The 21,437-nt window shown below is 31.1% G+C and overlaps 1 protein-coding gene across 5 annotated transcripts in view; it reads right to left on the minus strand.

The window, feature by feature from the left end:
- Ca-alpha1T (Ca[2+]-channel protein alpha[[1]] subunit T) overlaps positions 1 to 21,437 on the minus strand; it is a 400,576-nt gene that overhangs the window by 266,312 nt on the left and 112,827 nt on the right. The gene's annotated exons all lie outside the window — the stretch shown is intronic.

Consider the following 21,437-nt stretch of genomic DNA (forward strand, 5'->3'; position numbering starts at 1 on the left):
GTGGCACTTGACCACAGTCAAGATGTAATACCGCAGTACTAAGTGCGCTATCCTTGTGCTTTGTCCGCGAGAAAGAAACGAAACGGGAATAAAGCGTATGGCAATGCTGGTTACTCAGTACCGTAGTGGGACTGGTTCTCAAAAATAGGAAAGAAAACCAATATTCATACAACAACTAAGTTTTTTCTTATAAATTTTCTTGAGATTGATTAATATATAGATTACTATTAAAGAAGGATCGATTAACTTATAGAAAGGGGGAAATTAAAACTATTATGACAATGTTTCCTTTTAATGCACAGCGCGGCCGATAGCGCTGTCTCGCTACGATACACAAGGCTATAATAACAATCAAATCATTTTGGACATAACATCAGAAATTGCCTTTTCAAACATCGCTGCGAGACTTGTAAAAACTCTCACAATACCACTATTCACGATGCTTCGGTAAACAGAAATTTGCAAAAGCACGAAACATCTACATCAAGAGCAGACCATCCAAAGACTAATCTGAGTACATCATTTTTTTAGTTACATGGTTTCATTCGTATATGTAAAGTGCGAATCATCGTTAAATTCAGTGAATTAATCATTAGAGCAAAAATTGATATAAGTTTATTGATGCTGTTTATCTCAAATGGGTATTAAGAACAAATCATCCGAAAAACAAGAAATCATTAGTCTGTATGACAGACATTTGTGATGTATGAGCAGCGACTTTTGGAGTAATCTAATTTCGAAACAAACCATTATACTCTTTAGAACAAATTACGAATCTACTTTTGATTATCTGTTATCACTACAGCTAGAGGACCTAGAGTTTCTAAAGGCCGAAGCAACAGACATGATTATAGGAGCTGATTTCTATGATCAAATCATCAGACTAGGCAGTAAAATCTTATTAACAGGTGCTACTGAAGCTAAATTAATAATATTTTATTGTACCATCATTGGAAAAATCGCAGACAAATATCAAATAAAGTTTAATCTTATTACACAGCAATCAATCCATTAATTTAGGATGTGCAAAAGTTAGTGACTAAATTTTTCATTTAATAAGAAATCGGAGAAGAGAAAAATCAACTTCTATGGCACTTCGTTTTACTATTTAATAATATCATTATTAGCAATCATAAAAATCGAGGAAAGAAATATTATAGTATTATGAGAATGAAAATAAATGAATTTTTGTCAAGACATAAATGTACAACTGAAATTTTTTTATGTCATAACGTAATAATAAATCGATAGAATGATTTTTTTCACAGCAAAAAATTATTCAGGTAATTGATATTGTGTCTCGACTTAATATGTGTATCTTGTCCATGATATAGGTATTAATCAACCATACTTGATCATTTCTTGGGGCTAAAACACAACTATGAATCTTCTTTGAAGCTTTCCAGTATATTTTCAAAATACTGAACGGTTAAAACATGCATTTAGCAATAACAGGTAATGTTTTTCTGAAATCTCTAGCAAATAAAAATGTTACTACCCCGAATAATTGATGATTATTTCTCAAATCTTGCATTGTTTTATTAATTTCCCAGTGGGAAGTTATAGTAATGGGTCCGATTTTGCGAATTCCGAATTTTGACATATCTTCACGTTTTAAGGTCCCCAGAGTCGAATACGATCATTTTCCAGTGGACGTCTGTGTGTGTATGGACGGATGTGCGTGTGTGCATATGTACGTATGTGCGTTCGGAATTATTTTTCGCCTCGATTATCTCGAGAATAAAAAATGATATCGACGTGGAACCAACTGCATTCGACACGAAATTGCGCAACTTAGAACTGATTCGGTTTTTAACGAAATCGGTCCAGCCATTTTTTTTGCAGAACTAAAAAACCAGCAAAAATGGAAAACGAACTGAATTTTGCAAATTTATAAATTATACCATTTTTTAGACAAAATTTAAAAATCTTTTAAAAAATATAAATATTAAATGATAAGAATACTTGTATGAAAATATGATGACAGTAATTCATCAAAAAAAAAATTTTAAAAAACAAAATTAGCAATGAAAGAATTTTAAACTTGTGTCAGGATTGAGAAAACAGCATTAAAGACGCTATAATTGTCAATAATATGGAATTGTGTTCATAACAATTGAACATTGTTACTAACAAGTGATTATTGATCGTAGTAATATTTAAATAATAAGTTTTAAATTATTATAAACAATAAAAATAGGGACCCTTTCTATATAAATATGAGTACTTTTAACGCATAATTTTTTCTTTAACTAAAAAAATGTTACCAACCGTATGACATAAATGAAAACATACTTTTTTCTGTGTATAACAATGAAATTTGTTGTAAATAATGAATAAAAGGATCTATGAGATATATTCGAATTCTTTTAACGCACAATTTTTTCTTTCACTGAAATAAAGTAACTAACCATATCAGATGAATAAAAACACACTCATTTTGTTTATAATTAATAATCCATTTGTTATAAAAAATGGAAACGGGTTCTATTCGAATTGTTTTTTCATTTTTTCCACTGGGAAGTTGGTCGTGTGGACCTTTCGGGTCGCACCCAGACCACTGCAGAGCACTGATATTTCACAGCTTCAATAGATACTTTGTTACCCATAGTTCATTTATCTCTCACCACAAAAACACAGTCTTGCAAGACTTTGGCTCCCCGACTATTCTTATATATGCCACATACGGGGTTTTTCATATGATGAGCTTCAATTGATATTGTGAACATAAAATGATGCTACTGCAATTGCAATATTTTTTTGCAGGTATTTTTGCTAATGTGAAATTAATTGAAAACGTTTTGCCAGTACTACCCGGCCATTGAAAAAAATACCCTACCAGCACGTCTATTTATTGTATCGATAAGAAGTTGATAAATTTGTTTCCGTTTGGTGTTTAACATTGGTTCATTATGATTTATAGTGTGTCGAAGTTCAATTGGATCAGATTTTATTTGTTTCATGTATTCTCTATTTAATGTATCGATGGAATCATTAGTTATCCGTGGAAACGGTAAACTGTAATAATCAATGGAGTTTCCACCTATCGAAAGTACAATATTTTGTATTGCAAGAAGTGCACGATTAGTTATATTTTCTACATGAGCGTGTTGTCAACATTTAGACAATGAAGTTCAAGATTCCTTTTATAATCTTCAATGAAATGACTTTTAAAGATGGTCGATAATTCTAATGAATTAGAAACATTGCAAAAAACCAACATAATAGCAGATAACTCACGCAGCTTAGATAGGCTGCTACATATAGTAGCATCTGTTGAAGTATTATGCCAGTGACAACTTTTAAACTTAAAATGAAGTAGGTCCTCTTATAACATGTAACAACATCCGTAGATAATAACAGTCATGATTATTTGGATGTACTGTATAGACTCTTCCAAGATTATATTCGTAAAAAATATCTGGATAGCCATCAACGGGAGTCCCACAGCGTCGCCGTTGAAAAATTCCCTGATGTTTATCGAATTTATAGTAGAATGGTACTTCCTTACAAAATAAAGAAGTTGCAAATTCATCTCTCTGACATAAATTAAAAAAAGCAGTCAACGTTGTAGATCTTAGAGTCTCTAATATTTCTTGGACATTACTTGGATCAGAGTAAACACTTTGACCATTTTCTAAATGTATGCCCAAATGTGTGACAGGTGGAAAACGTTCATGAATAGAAAATGACAATATACGCCAGACTGCTTCTAAAGTACTTATACATCTGCCACTTTGATATGACGTTATTTCATCAATGTGATTCTGTATACCGAAAACAACTAAATCTGAGCATTTATTCACATATTTACAAATATATGTGATTGATTTTACACTATTACAGAGTTCAACATTGACACGTGCATTAAAGATTCGTAACAATACGGTTGAATATGGAACGATCTACCGATTGGATCGTTACTTTTCTATCACCGTTTTCAGGCGATCAACGTCTGTAAAATAGATACCCATCTTCACCCATTACTGTTTCTTTTGTAAATGACTTTGGAAATTTCCTACTGCAACTTCCATTCTTCATACAAGGAGATTGTGGATTGTGTGCACCCCATAGACCATGTACCATGTGTGCTTTTACTATTTCATATAGTTCAAGTAATAGTTCAGGATCTCCTTCTTTATTAGGTAATTCTGCACAGACAACATCGTCAATTTGCTCTGCGGTTATTTTTTTTTCTAACCACATGGGAATATAAGCATGCGGCAAACCACGTTTTTGCCATTCGATTTTATACATATAACAGCGGACAGAACCAAAAATTTTTCCTTCTATTGAAAGGTCCATCATCTTTTGACATTATGTCGTGATGGTCTGATGCTAATTGACTAGTAAAAAGTTCTTTGGTAATTTCATTCTATTTAGGATTGGTTGTAAACGTTATAAAAAGATCAGGACGTCCATATTATCTAACGTGACAGAACGCATCTTAAGTCCGCTCATGCATATATCGTGGTCCTCTCGCAAAAGATGAAGGTAAAATCACTAGTCGTCCTAAATTTTCTGGATCTTCGTTCTGCTTGATTCCATCTCGACGGTAAATGTAATTTTCTGCTCTAAGTTTTTTCTGATTCAACCGAATGAAAACTAACCTTTCAGTCTCGGATTTGCGTGTACGTCAACTATGTATTGATTGAACAACTGTTTGTAGTAATATAAATGATTATTAGCATTTTCTTTGATCATTAATCGGTAACAATAGTTTTACAGTGCAGAAACTTTTTTATCAAAATTTTGGTAACCTGTGTGAGGAATCAACTTGAGAAACTATAAACATTTTTGCTTGTTCATTATAATATATTATAATTTAAAAGGTATAACGCATGAAAGAGTTTAATTATTATCATCTTATTGTTACTATGATTATAATAAGGCTTATTCTCCTAATAATTATTATTATTGCAAGGATCAGCCGTGTAATAATTGGTACAGAATTGGATAAGAAAATAGCTTGGTAAAGAAATCATTATTTTTCAATGAATTAATAAAGATTGATTGATTTTTCTTGCATTTCACCTTGCTATTCGAATGATAACTGATAATTAATACATTATTGATGCCAACAATTCAATTATTAGCTTGTCCACATTATCTCTATGATGCAAGTGTAATATCGGTCTACTTCAAACAACAGTTCAGTAGAAAAAAATTCTTAATTATTTTAAGTTAGTTTGAAAATTATTTTCTTATTGTATCTATAAAAATAAAATAAATGGCTCAATTTTATAGATGACATGGCATTTCATTCGATTTTAAACCTTTTTGCTGTTTTAAAATTCTTCCATCTAATTATCTATTAATAAGAATTTTCAATTCTGCAGAGTCAACTGGAACGTGTACATGGCGCGAAGTTTTACTGACATCCGAAGATGGCGGTTTTGGTCGGATTTCAATTATTTTTGTAATTTTATTCATTATTAGGTTTTATTACTTCGTCTACGTTAGTGTTTAATACTAGATTTATTTATCGTTCCTGACAACTGAAACGTACAGCTGCTTGCGGTCAACATATTTTCGAAAAATTGGCTAACTAAAAATCTTAACGATTAGCTGTAGAGCTTATAACTATATTAATGAATGATTTACAGCCACTGCATTCATGTTTTTTGCCATTTCAATTTTTTTGTTATCTAGAATATATCAATGTTGCCATCAAATAGTCCTAATAACTAATCCGAATTATTATGTTCAAAATTGTTACCCCGCAAGAGCGATTACTTACAATTTTTTTCTAAATCGCATTTTTTTTTATTATACAATAAAAAAAATGAAAATTGGTTTTTCTGAACAAAAGAAATCTGACGCCTCAAAATATACTAATTACTATTGTTTATCGAGTGTCAAAGTTCGGTAAATTGCGTTTTTGGAAGAAACGTAGAAAAATGTTTTATAATTACTAATAAGTAATTATAAAAAATTTTTTGAGATCATAAATAAGTGACAATTAGTTTGCAATAATGATAAAGTACCTGTGAAAAAAAAACATCAAGTAAAAAAAATTGTTGATAACAAAAAAATTGTTTTAGAAACAATTTGAAAAAAAAAAGATTATAATTTTTCCGGATGCTTCATTAGAAAAAGCATCGTTTATTATTAAAAAATGAATTGTTCAATAACTATTGAATTGTTATTGGAACTATTTTTTTTATAGACAATCAAAAATTAAGAGAGTGCAAATGAATTTCAATAAATTCTGTTGATAATTGTTTATAAAAAATTGAATTTAAAAAAATTTTAAATAATTAAGAAGAATCCAAAAACAACATTTGAATTCTTTTCGGTATTAAAAAAAAATTTTTTTTTTAAATTGAGATAGCTATTTTATAGAGCGGGAAAAATCCTATCTGTTCGTAAATTGGCTCTAAAATTTTCCCCCTAAACAAAAAAAGTATAAAAGTATAATATAAGTATAAGTATTACAAAAAATTTACTTTTTTCTAAATTTTAACTAGAAAATATTCAGAAAACGATCCTGAACATTCCAGAATTATTCTAGATTTTTTTTTAAATGTTGGAAATATTTTTTTTAAATGTTAATTAAAAAGGCGCTTAACGGCATATTCTGCCGTAGCGCCCAAAATGCTTGATTTTTAGCGCACCTTCGCAGTGCTACGTAAGCGGTGGAAAGTGGCAAAACACAATTTGCCAAACTTTGACACTCTCCTCATCATCCCCCATAAGAATATGTGACCAAAAAATTTTTATTATTATTCTTATTAATGCACGATAGCATAGGACTTAAATTTAGGCTACTAGACTAATAACGATATTTGCAATTAAAGATTGCGATTTTATCATGTAGTCAGCTGATGGTAGAAGGTAACCCGTTATAAGTTTTTAATTCATTTTCATACAATTTTGAGGTTCAGTTATTGAACAAAAAATTGTTCACATTTATTTTCTGACAACAAATTGAAAAACAGTAATGTGATGGTACACATGTATAAGTGACGTCAACGTATTGGCACAGGTCCGTACAAAGAATTGTTTCAAATTGTTCAAAAAAAATTATTAATAATACTTTTTAGATATCATTGAATGTTCTGCTTCTATCGTATTATAATTAATTTCTGAATATAATTTTAGTACGAGCTCTCGAGAGATAATTACCTTAATTTATCCGGTAATGTAGGATCCTACCAAAACTACCATCATTGAATGGATCCTGTTTTCAATTGTTAATAACAATTGAAAACAGGAACAATAACAATTGTAATAAACAAAGAGAGTTCGTTTCTATTGAGGCAACGTGGTGAATAACTCTTTTTTAGCGAAAGGAAAATATCTCATTTAAAGAACTCGAATATGTTGCATGAATTTTGTGTCCAATTTTTTATAACAAACTCAATTGTTATGAACAGAAAGAGTTCATTTCTATTTATTCCACGTTGTTGGTAACTCTTATTTCAGCGAAAGAAAATATTTCATGTTGAAAAAAATCTAATTGACAGCATGGATCGCTTTTTTGATTGTTTATGACAAATTATGTTATTATGAACGAAGAGCATCTGTTTCTATTTATGTTACACGGTTAGTAACTTTTTTTAGTAAGCAAAAATATTTATCGTTGAAAGAAATCGGATATGTTGCCTAAACCCCGTTTTCATTTGTTCATAACAAATTCAATTTTTATAAGTAATTTACATAAACAAATTGTTACAATTGATCAACTTAGTCCGTCAATGAGAACATTGCAATCAGACCTCAAATCTATTGTTGCAATTTATTTTATTGTCACCTTCTCATTTAAATCTTTTAAATATTTTTCGCATTTTGTGTCGATGCCTCAGCGTCACTCGGTGGCAAAAAGGAGCACAGGACGTAATAAAACTCAATATAAAGGAAAATCATTTCCGCGGTCGGTAATGGCTCATTGAAAATAAACATAAATGTAGGCGAGTATACCATTCAGAACGAAATCTCTAATACCGACAATTTCACATCTTCACTTCTTATCTTAAACTATAGTAGATTCTCATACCACCTGCTTCACATGAAAATGAATTGTACAGCTTTATCACATGCATTCTATGAAAGAAATTATTTACAAACTAAAATCTATTTAGCATACGTAATTATTGATGATTCAATGGATTTAAACAGTTCTATAAATATTAAACACTCGATAAAATATAAACATGTATTACATATTGCAGTCAGTGAGTGCTAAGTTAATAAAGCCCGAAATGTCCGACTTTCGCCCATGGAAGAAAAATGGCTGAATGTTTTTCAGGAAACTTCCAACTTTCAATCTTTAAAGTTGAATATCTTTTTAAGGAACAAATGAAAAATTATTATCTATGCAACAAATAAAAGCTCATGAATGATTTACATGGCGAATGTAAGCATAATTCGCTTATATGTCAATTCAATTTCATTCAATTATTGTTATCATTTAATTCAATTTTATTAAATTTAATTTTTTTTCTACTGAGCTATTGTTTGAAGTAGACCGATAGTACACTTGCATCATCAAGAGACACGTTTATTTTAGTAGTGTCTCGAGCGCCAAGTATGAATAGCGGTGACGAAGGCACTACCGTGTCTCTATTCCGCTCAAATTAGCACTTTTGAGGTTATGCTCCTTTAAATTTCTAATTTCTCTGTAATAATGGAGTTAAAGTTGGAAAAGAAAAGAAAAGGGTTCGACAAATTATTAAAAATATTAGAAGAAAATTAAATAGATTTGAAATCATGTTTTCATGTTTTTTTGAATTTTTCATAATTTTGAGGTACAGATAAATTAAAATATATACTTTTTTTGGTAAATAAATAAAAAAATATAAATAAAATTATCAATAAATATTCTACTAATCATAATGAATATACTTTATATCCAATAAATACATGTACTAGAGGATCATTGAATAAATAAACACAATGAACGGTTGAAACTGTTTCTACTCTACCAACATTGTAAATTTACTGCTAGCACATTTCGAAAGGGGCACAAATGTTATATGACCAAAATGTTCAGGACAGTATAGTTCTGATACAAATGTCGCTCCAGTACAATAGTATAAGGCATTAAAGACGCAACAGTTAAAATTGTGTTAAAATTATTAATAATTTTTTTCAAAATTACTTTTTATTTGAATTGAGTTTTTGGGAAAATTCTAAATATAGATTTACAGAAGAATTCAAATAGTTATTCTGTTGACTTTTGATTCACTCTCATGTGAATGCAGCATGAATCTTCTGTCTACTTACGACTTCATTCTGAACGGTCAATTTCCCCCTAAAGGAAACCAAAGTGTACAAAGTCTAGAGATTGTGATTTATTTTATAATGTTTAACGAAAAATTAAGTGACTCATAAATGATAAGTAAGGTAGCTAATCTATTTTTTACATTTAATCACAATAATTAAAAATTGAACATAATAAGTATTTCTTTTCTTTTATTTGTAGGAAATTCTCATGAAAAAAGTTTATGGTGGGAATGCAATAGAAGAGAAATTGTATCCTACTAAATTGAAGAAAAAAAGAGGAGGAAAAATTTAAAGAATAGAACTAAAATTTATGTGTTCATATGAATTATTGCACTAATTATTTTACTTACATCTCCTCACTTATTACTTCTTAGATTTTATAAGTTAAAATCAGAAGAGGCGCAAAAATCTAACATGCCGGAAAATTTAAGGTGCCGCTTCTAATTCTGAACCTGCGTTGATGTTATGCGCGACGATCGATCGTACATTCCGCGCTGTCATTATGCCGTGTCCGTATTATGTCGACCGAGTTTTTCGGTATCGAAAACGACGAATATTTATGTACATTTTTAGTTGATAGGTAATACATAGAATGTATTACCGATGGTTTTACGTTTTAAAAAAAATCGTTTTACGTTTTTTGAAAACTAAGTCATGTCCTTCAATCAATAATTTTGTTTATATCTCAAGATCGGAAAGAGATAACAATTTTTTTTTTTATTGAGTTGATAATTAAATACTACCAGACTAAAGACTATTATACAGTACCGGACATAAATGCTGTGTGATTTTCTTCAGGACGATATAGGGAAATCGCTTGTATAACCCTTAAAAAATTGAACAGCATCTATGTCCGGTACTGTACCATCTCTATACAGATAGTGATGTCTGTTCTAAAATTCCATGTCGTAGTAACGGAGTCGAATGATGCACATTCCGTTTGTTGTGCAAAAAATCGTGAAATCACACCAAAAATAGCCCTAACGGACTTCACAAAAAAACGCGCCAAGTATGAATAACGAAGACGATAATCATCGTTCATCAAGTGCGATCTCTATAAAACTTCTTTATGTGAACAACTACAAAAATGCGCGAAATCATTGCAGCCAAGTATTTGAATATAAAGATTAATTATATTTAATAAAATAAAATAGAAATGTTTTTTAATTTTCGTTAAATTATCATGTAATTTTCTACATAAATCAAAGACAAACTCTTTATAATGAGATGAGAAAAAAATTCAATACATGAAGAAAGTTGACAGCCTTATTACGTTTTAAAATTTTAAGAATAGAAAAAAAAATTGGATTATAAACAAAATTTCTCTTTTTTTATAAAAATTTATTCAAACACAATTAACTTGGCGTGGCTCTTACAGCTGTAGATAAAACGATAATTGATTAGATGGTTCATATAATCGATAGCCAGTTCGGCAGAATATACGTATATTTCCCCTCAAAACTTCAATGACGTCTTTTGCTGCCGCCAATCAGGGTGAAGAGTCCTTTTATATTTTAAAACTGTCCTTTTTTTTCTCTTTGATCAATAATAATAAAATTATATATAATCGATATTTTTAAAATCGTCTGTGAAATACTGTTGTTTATGTAAGCGAATTAATTTTTATTCAATTGTGTGTAACTTTGTTTTTTTCCTGTGTAAATTCGTTTAATTAAGATGAAAGAACGCTGTTCAGCAAAATATGATATACTGTGTCTCAAAACTTACAAGGAAACCTCGCGGAGTGGTCACCGTCGATTAAGCAGAGGTTTCTATATAATAATCTACGTCGAAAATGATGAACCATGGATTCTTTCCAGTAGTTTTTTATGCAGAATAAAAAACTGGAAAAAATGGTGAACTACCTGAATTTTGAAATTTATAAATTATATCATTTTCTGACAAAATTACAAGATCTTGTGAAAAATATGAATATTAAATGTTTGTTATAATTGTATAGGAAAATGATAACGATATTTCATGGGAAAAAAAATTTTTCAAAAACAGAATCAGCAATAAAAAAATTTTAAACTTGTGTTGAACTGGTAAAAATAGCATTGTCTTATTGTCAAAATAGCAAAATCTTATTCTTGTCAATTTGAGACAATCGCTCGTCTGCATAAGTGGACAAATGAAGTTCAAGCATTGATTTGAGAGTCCCGTTTAAAGGACGAAGCTCAAGTCATTTTAGAAAATTTAAGTTTAGAAGATTCAGGGAATTTTGAAAAATTGAAGAAAATTTTGGAAGATCGTTTTGGTGAAGCTCAATTTTCTCGAGCTTATTTTAGTCGTTTTCAGGCTAGAAAACAGTCTGAATATGAAAATTTAACAGACTTTCTAAATGATTTGGATAGGCTTATCAAATTTGCGTATCCTTCGGTCTCTTCTGAAGAAAGAGATAGAATTGCCGGTTTGCAATTCATTTCTGGATTAGAAAAATCTAAGAAATATTCCACTTCTGACACCATAATATAATTAATAATAATATAATTAGTATAAACTATTTATTATTAATTATATTATGGTGTTAGAAGTGGAATATTTATTAGATTTTTTTTACATACTGTAAAATAAGACCAAATAACAAATTTGGAAAATTAATAAATAAAGAAAAATATTTATTAAAGATTGACAGCAATTAATTAAAATCAAAGAATCCGTGCGGGTGAATATGTGAATATTTTTATTGGTGATTTTTTGGAGAATATTTTTGAAAATCGTGCCAAAGAGTCCAAGTCGCAGTCAAACAACTTATAAACAATGCGTAATTGTTAAGAGTCATATTTGGTTTTGAACAATAATGTCTAGTCGATATCAACTTTATTTTCAAATGAAATTGTTATTGTTTGGCTTAAAAGTATTTTAAACAGCTTATCTTTCCATTTTTTATTAGTTATTTTGTTATAAAAAAAAAAACAGCGTGATCGAATTCGTTCAAATTCCTTTCAGGTCTTCTTTATAATGATATCTTTTGAATTAATTTTGGTTGAAGTCGATATCTCAATTCGTTCTTGAGATATTGAAAACGGAAAGATGCTGACGTCCGTCCATACATACATACATAGGTGTACACACACATCACTCTAAAAATATGTCAGTATGCAATAATTTAGAAATTCATAATTTAGAAAATAGTTCTGATAATTTGGTTGAATCGGTCTCAACTTCGTTGGTTAATAATAGTTCGTTAGCTTTCGCGAGTATTTTAGATTAAATCTATAGATTTGATTTAATTTTTCTTTGGAGTGAAAAAAATGGCCTAAAGTTTCAGTTATTTTTAGAAGGTCTTCATGCATCTGAAATCTACTTAAAGATGTTGTGTTTCGAATTTCAGAAAATCTTGAATGGTCGTTTTTTTAAGTGATTGAATGATTAGACTCGCTCCGTATGATGATAATGAATGATTGTTGACTCTTTCTGGATTCCTAATTTCTGTTGAATTCAGGGTTTTTGTAACTTCCAGTCTGAGAACGTTGGCTTTTATTGATCATTTGATTGTTAATTTAAATTCACAATGTCTGTCCTGGAGCGTTCTCGTCGAAATCGATTAAATAATGAAATTTTTAAAGAACTTTGATTCTGTGAGGAACTTTTATTTTGTTTAGTTCCATGACCTTCCAGTTCTTGGTACTTCCTACTCTTTGGGTTCTTTCAGTTCTTCCCAGTGGTTCCTCCTGATGAAAAAGAAGGATGGAAAGGGAATTGAAGATAGAAATTTAAATTTTTAATTCACCTAACGGACGATTAGTTTTGAAGGAATCTTTTAATTGTATAGAATCACGTTATTAGTTTGATTTAGATCATTTTGGTCTGTTTGGAGGTTTTTGCCCGCTGCAGGATTTTTCCCTCTCCATTATTTGTTTTATTCATTTTAAAGCAGACAGAGTTGGGAAGCGGCAATATTGGTATTTAGGCTGAATAATAACTTGATTCATCTTCATAATTTCGAATGAGGGGAGAGTTTGTTTATCTCCAGTTTTTGACTGAGACGTGAGCTGACCGCACGGATTCTTTCTTTCTCATTAATTGCTGACAATCTCTAATGAACTTATTCTCCATCAATTAATTTTCCAAAGTTGTTATTTGTTCTTATTTGATAATATGATTGTTGATAATATGGAATTGTGTTCATAATAATTTAACATTGTTAATGACAAATAATTATTGATCATGATAATATTTAAATAACAAATTTTAAATTCGTATAAATAATAAAAATAGAAATCTATGCAATACATTCGAATTCTTCCAACGCGTAATTTTTTTTTCTACTAAAAAAAAGTAACCAACCGTATGACATGAATGGAAACCTACTTTATCTGTTTATAACAATAAAATTTGTTGTAAATAATGTAAGAAGGATCTATGAGGTATATTTGAATTCTTCTGACGCACGATTTTTTCTTCTACTGAAATGAAGTAACTAACGACATTACATGAATAAAAACACAATCATTCCGTTTATAACAATTCCATTTGTTATAAAAAATGGAAACGGGTTTTATTTGAGGTGTTTTTTCATTTTTTCCACTGGGAAGTTGGTCGTGTGGATCTTTCGGGTCGCACCCAAACCACTGCACTGATATTTCATTCTTCAATGAGACTTATTTCAATTAAAAGAGCATAAAAACTTACGAGATACGTTTCTGTGTATTTTTTAAAATATCATGAAAATCGATACCAAAAAAAAAAAGATTTCCTTTTTTCCTAGATTTGTATCAAAATGAAAACGGAAAATTATGCATTTATTATACGTATTACACGTATGATAATCATTGTAAAAATGTTCAATACACAATGATTTTTTACATTATGCACAACGGATAATTGCAATATTTTTACATCCCGGAATTTTACAATAAGCTTCACAGATATCTCCAAATACAAAATCGACTGGATTTTCAAATTCATCTGGTTTAATAAATATATAACTGTTTTTAAATCTTGAATAACGAAAAAGATTCATTTATCGCGGAGACGAGAGTTGATTGTGACTTAGTGATTGTAATTTAATAATATCATTTCTCAAGTGTAATTGTAAATCATCTTCTCATAATAGGACACTGTCTGAAAAATGTCTTACAAAGTTTTTCCATATTCTAAAACCAAAAACATCTAATAGTTAAATTTTTCGAGTAGACTGTACTTTTTAAAATTTTTGCTTAACACTATCGATACTGAAATTCTTTTTCTTACCATTTCGCCAATGCTCAACTGCTCGCAGTTTATAAGCACGACTCAAGCTCTCTTTATCAGTAGTACATGCTCCATCCGACACTTTTGGCTCATGGATGGCAGATGCATATTCTTCGTCTTCTTTAATTTCTGGTTTCCAATTCTATGTAGTTTTTCAAAATGCAATGAATTCTCCTTCATCATTTCGATATTAGTGTACCCATTCATTGCATTCAATAATATTCATTCAAAGTGATTCTTTGATTGTATTCCAGCATCATTTACAGGTTTCTCCATAATTTTCATTGTTTGAAATGTTGTTTAAAGTAACCGAATAACCGTAAGGGGGTTAATTTTTGTTTTCAACTATCGAGTGTTACACAATCTTAAGAATAAAGATGATAATATTTCTATTCCTAGCACATAATTTTATACACATTCAAAATAATCATTATTAATCAAAATAAAAATGAATGCAAGATGCAGAAATATCCATTTACTAATGTTTTGAAGATGAATGCAAAAAAATAATGTAACAATTCTCATTATTAGACATTATCATTTAACTACACTACATGGTGGCACTCAACTTACATTCACAACAATCAGGCAACGTTACTGGATCATAGGTGGAAGAGCTCCAGTAAAATCATTCATTCTTCGGTGCATCGAATGTGCTCGACAAAGAGGCATAAGAGCACAACAACTCATAGGTCAATTGCCACAATTACTTATCACTCCTTCACCGCCATTCTCTCATACTGGCATAGACTATGCTGGGCCATTCACAATCAAAACATCATCAGGCAGAGGAGCCAAGACTAGAAAAGCTTGGGTCTGTGTATTTGTCTGCATGTCAACTTCTGCAGTTCATCTAGAAGCAATTAGTGACTATTCATCTGGAGCATTCATTGCTGCCTACAGGAGATTCACCTCTAGACGACGATTATGCCATGCAATCTATTCTGACTGTGGCAGAAATTTCATAGGAGCTGATATAGAACTCAAAAAATTATTCACACAATTCACAAGAGATCATGAGATCATCTCTAGATTTATCATCACCAACGGCACTCAATGGTCATTCAACCCACCTACAGCACCACATATGGGTGGCAAGTGGGAGTCAGTAGTGAAATCACTTAAATTCTATTTGACGAGAACAGTAAAAGAATCACTCTTCACGTTTGAAGAGATCACTACACTACTGACACAAATAGAAGTCATTCTCAACTCAAGACCTCTAGAGCCAATCAGTGATGACCCAGAAGACATTTAAGCACTCACTCCTGGACATTTTCTTATTGGGTCAGCAATCAACACTGTTCCTGAACCATCAGTCTCAGAACCTGCACATTCAACTCAAAATCGATGGCGGATGATTCAACGACAATCACAGCAGTTCTGGTACAGGTGGTCACAATCCTATTTACAAAAACTACAAGCCATCTCTAAGTGATTTTTCAGGATCAGAACAATTCAAGTTGGTGCATTAGCCTTGCTAACAGATGAAAGATTTCCCCCCACGAAATGGCCACTCGTGAGGATCATTCTATTGCACCCAGGGCATGACGGGCTTCCACGAGTAGCAACGGTGAAGACACCAACAACGACGTTGGTCAGACCAATCGTCAAACTAGTCATTCTACCAATCAACCCAACTCCTGAAGCTCAGCAGTAGAATCAACCAGAAGACAATTATCATCCAGTTGCTGATGGCGGGCGGCATGTTAAGAATTAATTAATTCTCAGTTTGAATTTGCCAGCTGACAGGAACTTTGGCGGCCATCTTGGGGCTGGGTCGATAACCAATCGACCAAATAATCAATATTTCTTAATCTAGTTACTTATTTGACTAATTCTCAGTGTCCCTTTTGACTACTGAAGTTCCTATCGTCATTCTTCCACTGTTCTTGTTTACGTGTACACGCCATTCACATTCCTTCCTAACAAATCTTAAAGTTTTGAGTCAATCATCAGTACTAGTGCAATTCGAAGTCAACAGAAACGTTTGCCAGTTCATTCTGGAGTCAACTCGAGAAATATTTCAAGAGAATTTAAAGCAAATTCGAGTATTTTAATTCAATTCATTTTTTGCATTGCATTGATAGGCTAACGCCACGTGCACAATCACATCTTCTCGACTTGTGAAGCGTGTTGAGCTCGTGTGGGAGGTCAATAATACCAAACACACCAAGTTGAGCATTTCTCAGACATTCAATAAAAATTCAGTAAATCAAAAATTGACATTCAGTGATTTCTATCGACATTCAGTCTTCTTATTGAGTAACAAAAGGTTTGTCAGTGTATCTTGTGTATTATTGGTTTAAAAAATAAAGATATTTTATTTTTTGTAAAACCTGACTTCCGTTTGCTCTGTTCCGGCACAATCATCCTTATCCTTAAACGGTTAGGTTAATTCACAAGTTGAGATTTTCTCAACAAATTCCTTAAATGATCCAAATAACGTTATAGCACCAAATACCGACCACTTAAGCATATACCGTATTTATTTTACTATACTGAGTGAATAGAAGCATTAATTATAATTTTTTGACGGTTTCAAAAAGAAAAAACGATACCTAATCATAATGAACTACTCTCGTTTGTTCATTTCATTATTGACTTAATTAAAATTAATTTTGAACAAACTGCTAGCAAGCTAAGACCCTAATTCCGATCACAATCTTACATTTATCCTAATACCGACCAACTCGTACCCCTGATACCGACCGGCCAATTTTTAATGAAAGAACATTTAAAAGGATAGATTTCATAGATTTTTTAAAATAAGATTTATTGGAATACATTATTATTAACAATCAATTATAAATAATGAAAGAAAAAACACTTTTAAATTATTTTTTATAAAATAATAAAATAATGAAATAATGAAAGAAGAAAACACTTTTAAATTATTTTTTATGAAATGTTAACAGTTTTTAGTCTTATTTCTCAAGTCGTTAATTGTCGGAATATTGTAAATGCCCCGACTATTGATTAGTTCTGAACTGGGATTTTGCAAATAATGTCTTCGATTGCATAGTCACACACATCTTCTTTATCGGGCCATCTCCAATTGCTCACACTCATGATCATTGTTTTAACTGTAATTGTTTCGAAATCACTTTTCATCACTGTACCCGGATAAAATTCCCCTTCATATTGCACGATAATATATTCTCCTTGTAAATAATGTTGATCTAGATTGTCTGTAGATACATTACTAATTTCTTCAGTCACTTGATTTATATGTGGTATATTAGCAGCAGTCGCTTTTTCTTCAATTTTTCTATTTTTTTCCTTTCTTTTTCATCTTTTTCCTCTTGGATATTTCGCTGATGTTCAATATATTCAGCATTAATGACGACTGTCGGAGTGATTCTTGTTTTCTTGCATTTTGGAGTATCTAGTGAATTGGTGGCTTTTCTCTTTTTTATGCATGTTTCGGGCCAATACAAAGATTTTTTGAACGGCGATGTGAAGTTGTCCTGATGTTCGTCATGTTTCTGTGGAGTTGCTTCTACATTTATTTCTTCAGAATTATCGCAAGTCACTTTCTTCCATAATTGAAAGAGACTGAGGTGACACACTTCGCCTTGCCACTCATTTTCCGTACTCTTAAATTGTTCGATGAGTGATGGGTCAATTTTGCCTTTTAACGCTGATAAAAATTCAGCATCATTTATATTTTTTGGTTTCGATATAACATTCGTGGATTCTTGATTATTGTCGGTTTTTGATTTTTCAGTAGTAATATCCAGCTGTTTTAAAAATTTTCCATAGTCTATTTTATCTGCGTTAAATGGAAATAATCCACAAGTATTAAATGCTTTTTTTATGAGTTCTGGTGTCATTGATGTATCTATCGAAGATTTTAGAATTGCTGCAAAATCTTCTCGTCTCATTCGTTGGCCACAATTTTCCATTCGCCAACTTCGCACTTGATTTTTCCACGCATTTTTCAGCGGATGAAATACACCAACATCAAGAGGCTGTAATATATAAGTCGCATTAGGGTGAAATGCAGTTAAAATTATGCCCTTTCCCTCACAGAACTCTAGCACATGAATATTTAAATGGGATGTGTGTCCATTTACGAAATATAATATCGGCAGCGGAATGTTATTTTTTAGAATCCATGGGTAAAATACATTCGCCACATACTCAAAAAACACCTCACTTGTCATCCACCCAGACTCGGATCTACCAATACCCCAATCCTTCGGGTATTTAGAGTGGATATTTCCTGGTATTCGTTGTTTGTACGGATATAACACCATGGGAGGCTGTATACTCCCATCTGCACTCACTGTAATTAATGTTATTAAACATTCTTTCTCGTCATTGTAAACATGTGAGTAAACTTTTCGCGATCCTTTTCGAGTTAGTACATAATTGTCTTTAGGAGTTAAATAGAACCCACTCTCATCACTATTAAAAATACGCCTAGGGTCCTCCATGATATGTAATAGTTCATTATCCACGAGATATTTACGGACACGGCTAAACCAATTTCGAATACTGTCTTCACTTACACTAGCTCTTGACGCTGATAACGGCTGCGAAATTCTACGGCTTAGGTTTGGATGGCGTTTTAAAAAAGATTGAAACCATTTTTTCCCAGGGATGCCATTTTTAAATGGATTGGGCCGAGCTAATTTTTCGGTCAATTTTGCGACCGACTCAATCAGTTGGTTTTTGGTTACCGGAAAACCTTTCTCTCCCATGTCAATGACCCACTTGACCAACAAATCTTCTTCTCCAGTGGTCAAAACCGTCGGTGCACTGATATTATTTGAATATTTGTTGTTATTTTTGTCAATCAACGTTGTTTTTGGGATATTGTACATTTTAGCTGCCTTTCTAATTGACATGATTCCATCATTGATAGCTTTAAGAGCATTGTCTAATGACGCACTTGTGTAACGCACTCGTTTTTTATCACTTATTTTGTCAGCTATCAACTATTGACTCACAAAAAATAAACCACTTGTTAACGGCTTTATTATTGTCCGCAATTAACATATAAAATGTTTGTGATTCACAATTAATCCGTTCAGGAAAATTCACAATAATGATTTTACACACAATTGTTCAAAAGTATCTCACCATTAGAAACCGTTAAAGTGTAGCAGATTGTTTCACTTCTAGTCAACAACAGAATTCTTAGATGATCTTCTAAGAACAGAAACAAGCAAAGTGCTTTCAAATTTTTGCTTGTGATGTTAAAAACAATTTTAAGTTGTACTTCGGAAAAGTAGGGATATGAAATTGTACTCCTATTGGTGAATACAGAAAAATTTTTATGCATTGCACTGAAAAAAAATGCGCCGTGGAATTTCCTAGGTTTGTCTACAAATAATGGAAAATAGAGCAATTTGAAAAAACTAAGAGACATAACAAGGTTTTCCCGATGGGTAAATTTCAGGTTCTTTAAATTTTTCTACTTGTAATTACGTATGTTCGTAGTTCATTCTATGACGATAGTAATCTGTCCGTCTAGACGGAATTAGGAGCACATTATATTGTCCGCATATCCGAATACCGACCAGTGGTCGATATTAGGATTCTCTCGAATGCAATATTTTTTATAGCAATCGAATCACTGGAAAACATGCAAGTCAGATACAATAATTAAAATCACAATATACTATTGGGACTGCTAATTAAACTCTCATTTTTAAAGTATTGTTCCTTAGAATGTTGTCGATCGCTTCAAGCAAATTCTAGCTTTAAACAACATTAACCATTTTTACTATATAACAGTAAATAGATTTTATTTTATTTTTGTGACTAACTAAAAGTACAGCATTTAATTTATATAGGATTTAGGACCCCGGTCGATAATCGGTGCCATTACGTTATGTCACATTCGTTCAAAATGCTACCATTGAATAATCCGTACTTTACAATTACAGAAACAATTTTCCTCAAAAATAGTTTATCAGTGACTGTGATAAGAATTGTATCTATGTTAGCGCACGTGATGATAAAAAAAAAAAATGTTTCGACTAATCATAAACTATTCAGTCTCTAATTACGACGCATTTTATTCAGTGATTATTGTGACTATAAATAATTGATCAATAACATTTGGAAATTTTAAAAAAATGTGATTTTGTTTATTGCCGTTGAAGTTATTTTAAAAATTGTAAAGACTTGTATCTCATAATTTTATACTCTTTCGATGAAAATTGGTTCCATCAAGAAATAATTTTTAGTTTTTAAATTATAGATTTTTTGTTATGGATTTTTTCGAAAAAATTGAATAGTTTCTTTGGTGTAATGTCTAAATGTATTTTAATTATTTCACATAATTATTTAAAATATATTATAGGAAAAGCTAAAAATGAATAGCAATGGAACTTAAGGATTGAGATTAACGATTATTACTCACGTTATTTTTCTTTGAGTTTTCTTAAGATTTCGTTAAAATAGAAAGGGTTCCGAAGAATAGTTCAGAAAGTCATCTTTTAGATATTTCAATGCTTTTGAAAAACGCACATGGTTAAAAAGCAATAAAATTTTTAAAAAAGGGTACGTGACGTAAGAAGAGCGTTTACTTTCCAGAAAAGGAAAGAATCATGCAAACGGACTTATGCGCGCCTGAAGCAAGGGACTTCTAATTATATCACATTCGACTAAATGAATACGTAAAGTTTGATGCATTTAGTTGTCGAAAAAGTAAGATCGAAATCAGATCGTCGTGGAACATCTCTTAAAATCGTAAGTCTTGTTTTGTCTTGAACATTGTATTGAGAATATTTTGAAGTTTGTAAATTTTTCTACGAAGTTTATTTGATCGTCAAATCATTTTTCAATGAATATTTAAATTAATTCGCGAGTAAAAGTGAATAATTGCGCTGACTGGAGCATCGATAAAGGACCAATTAATTATAATTCATCTCGACCAGAGTAAAAGAAATCATCTGTTGGTAACGTTTCAATTGTTGTAATAATTTTTCAATAATTTTCAATTAATAAATTTTGTTATTGTTTTTATATAAATCACACATTTTCACTTTCTGTAT

This window comes from Chelonus insularis, unplaced genomic scaffold (assembly GCF_013357705.1).
Source record: "Chelonus insularis isolate UGA/USDA-ARS -01 unplaced genomic scaffold, ASM1335770v1 contig_25_pilon, whole genome shotgun sequence".
In the NCBI taxonomy this organism is placed as follows: domain Eukaryota; kingdom Metazoa; phylum Arthropoda; class Insecta; order Hymenoptera; family Braconidae; genus Chelonus; species Chelonus insularis.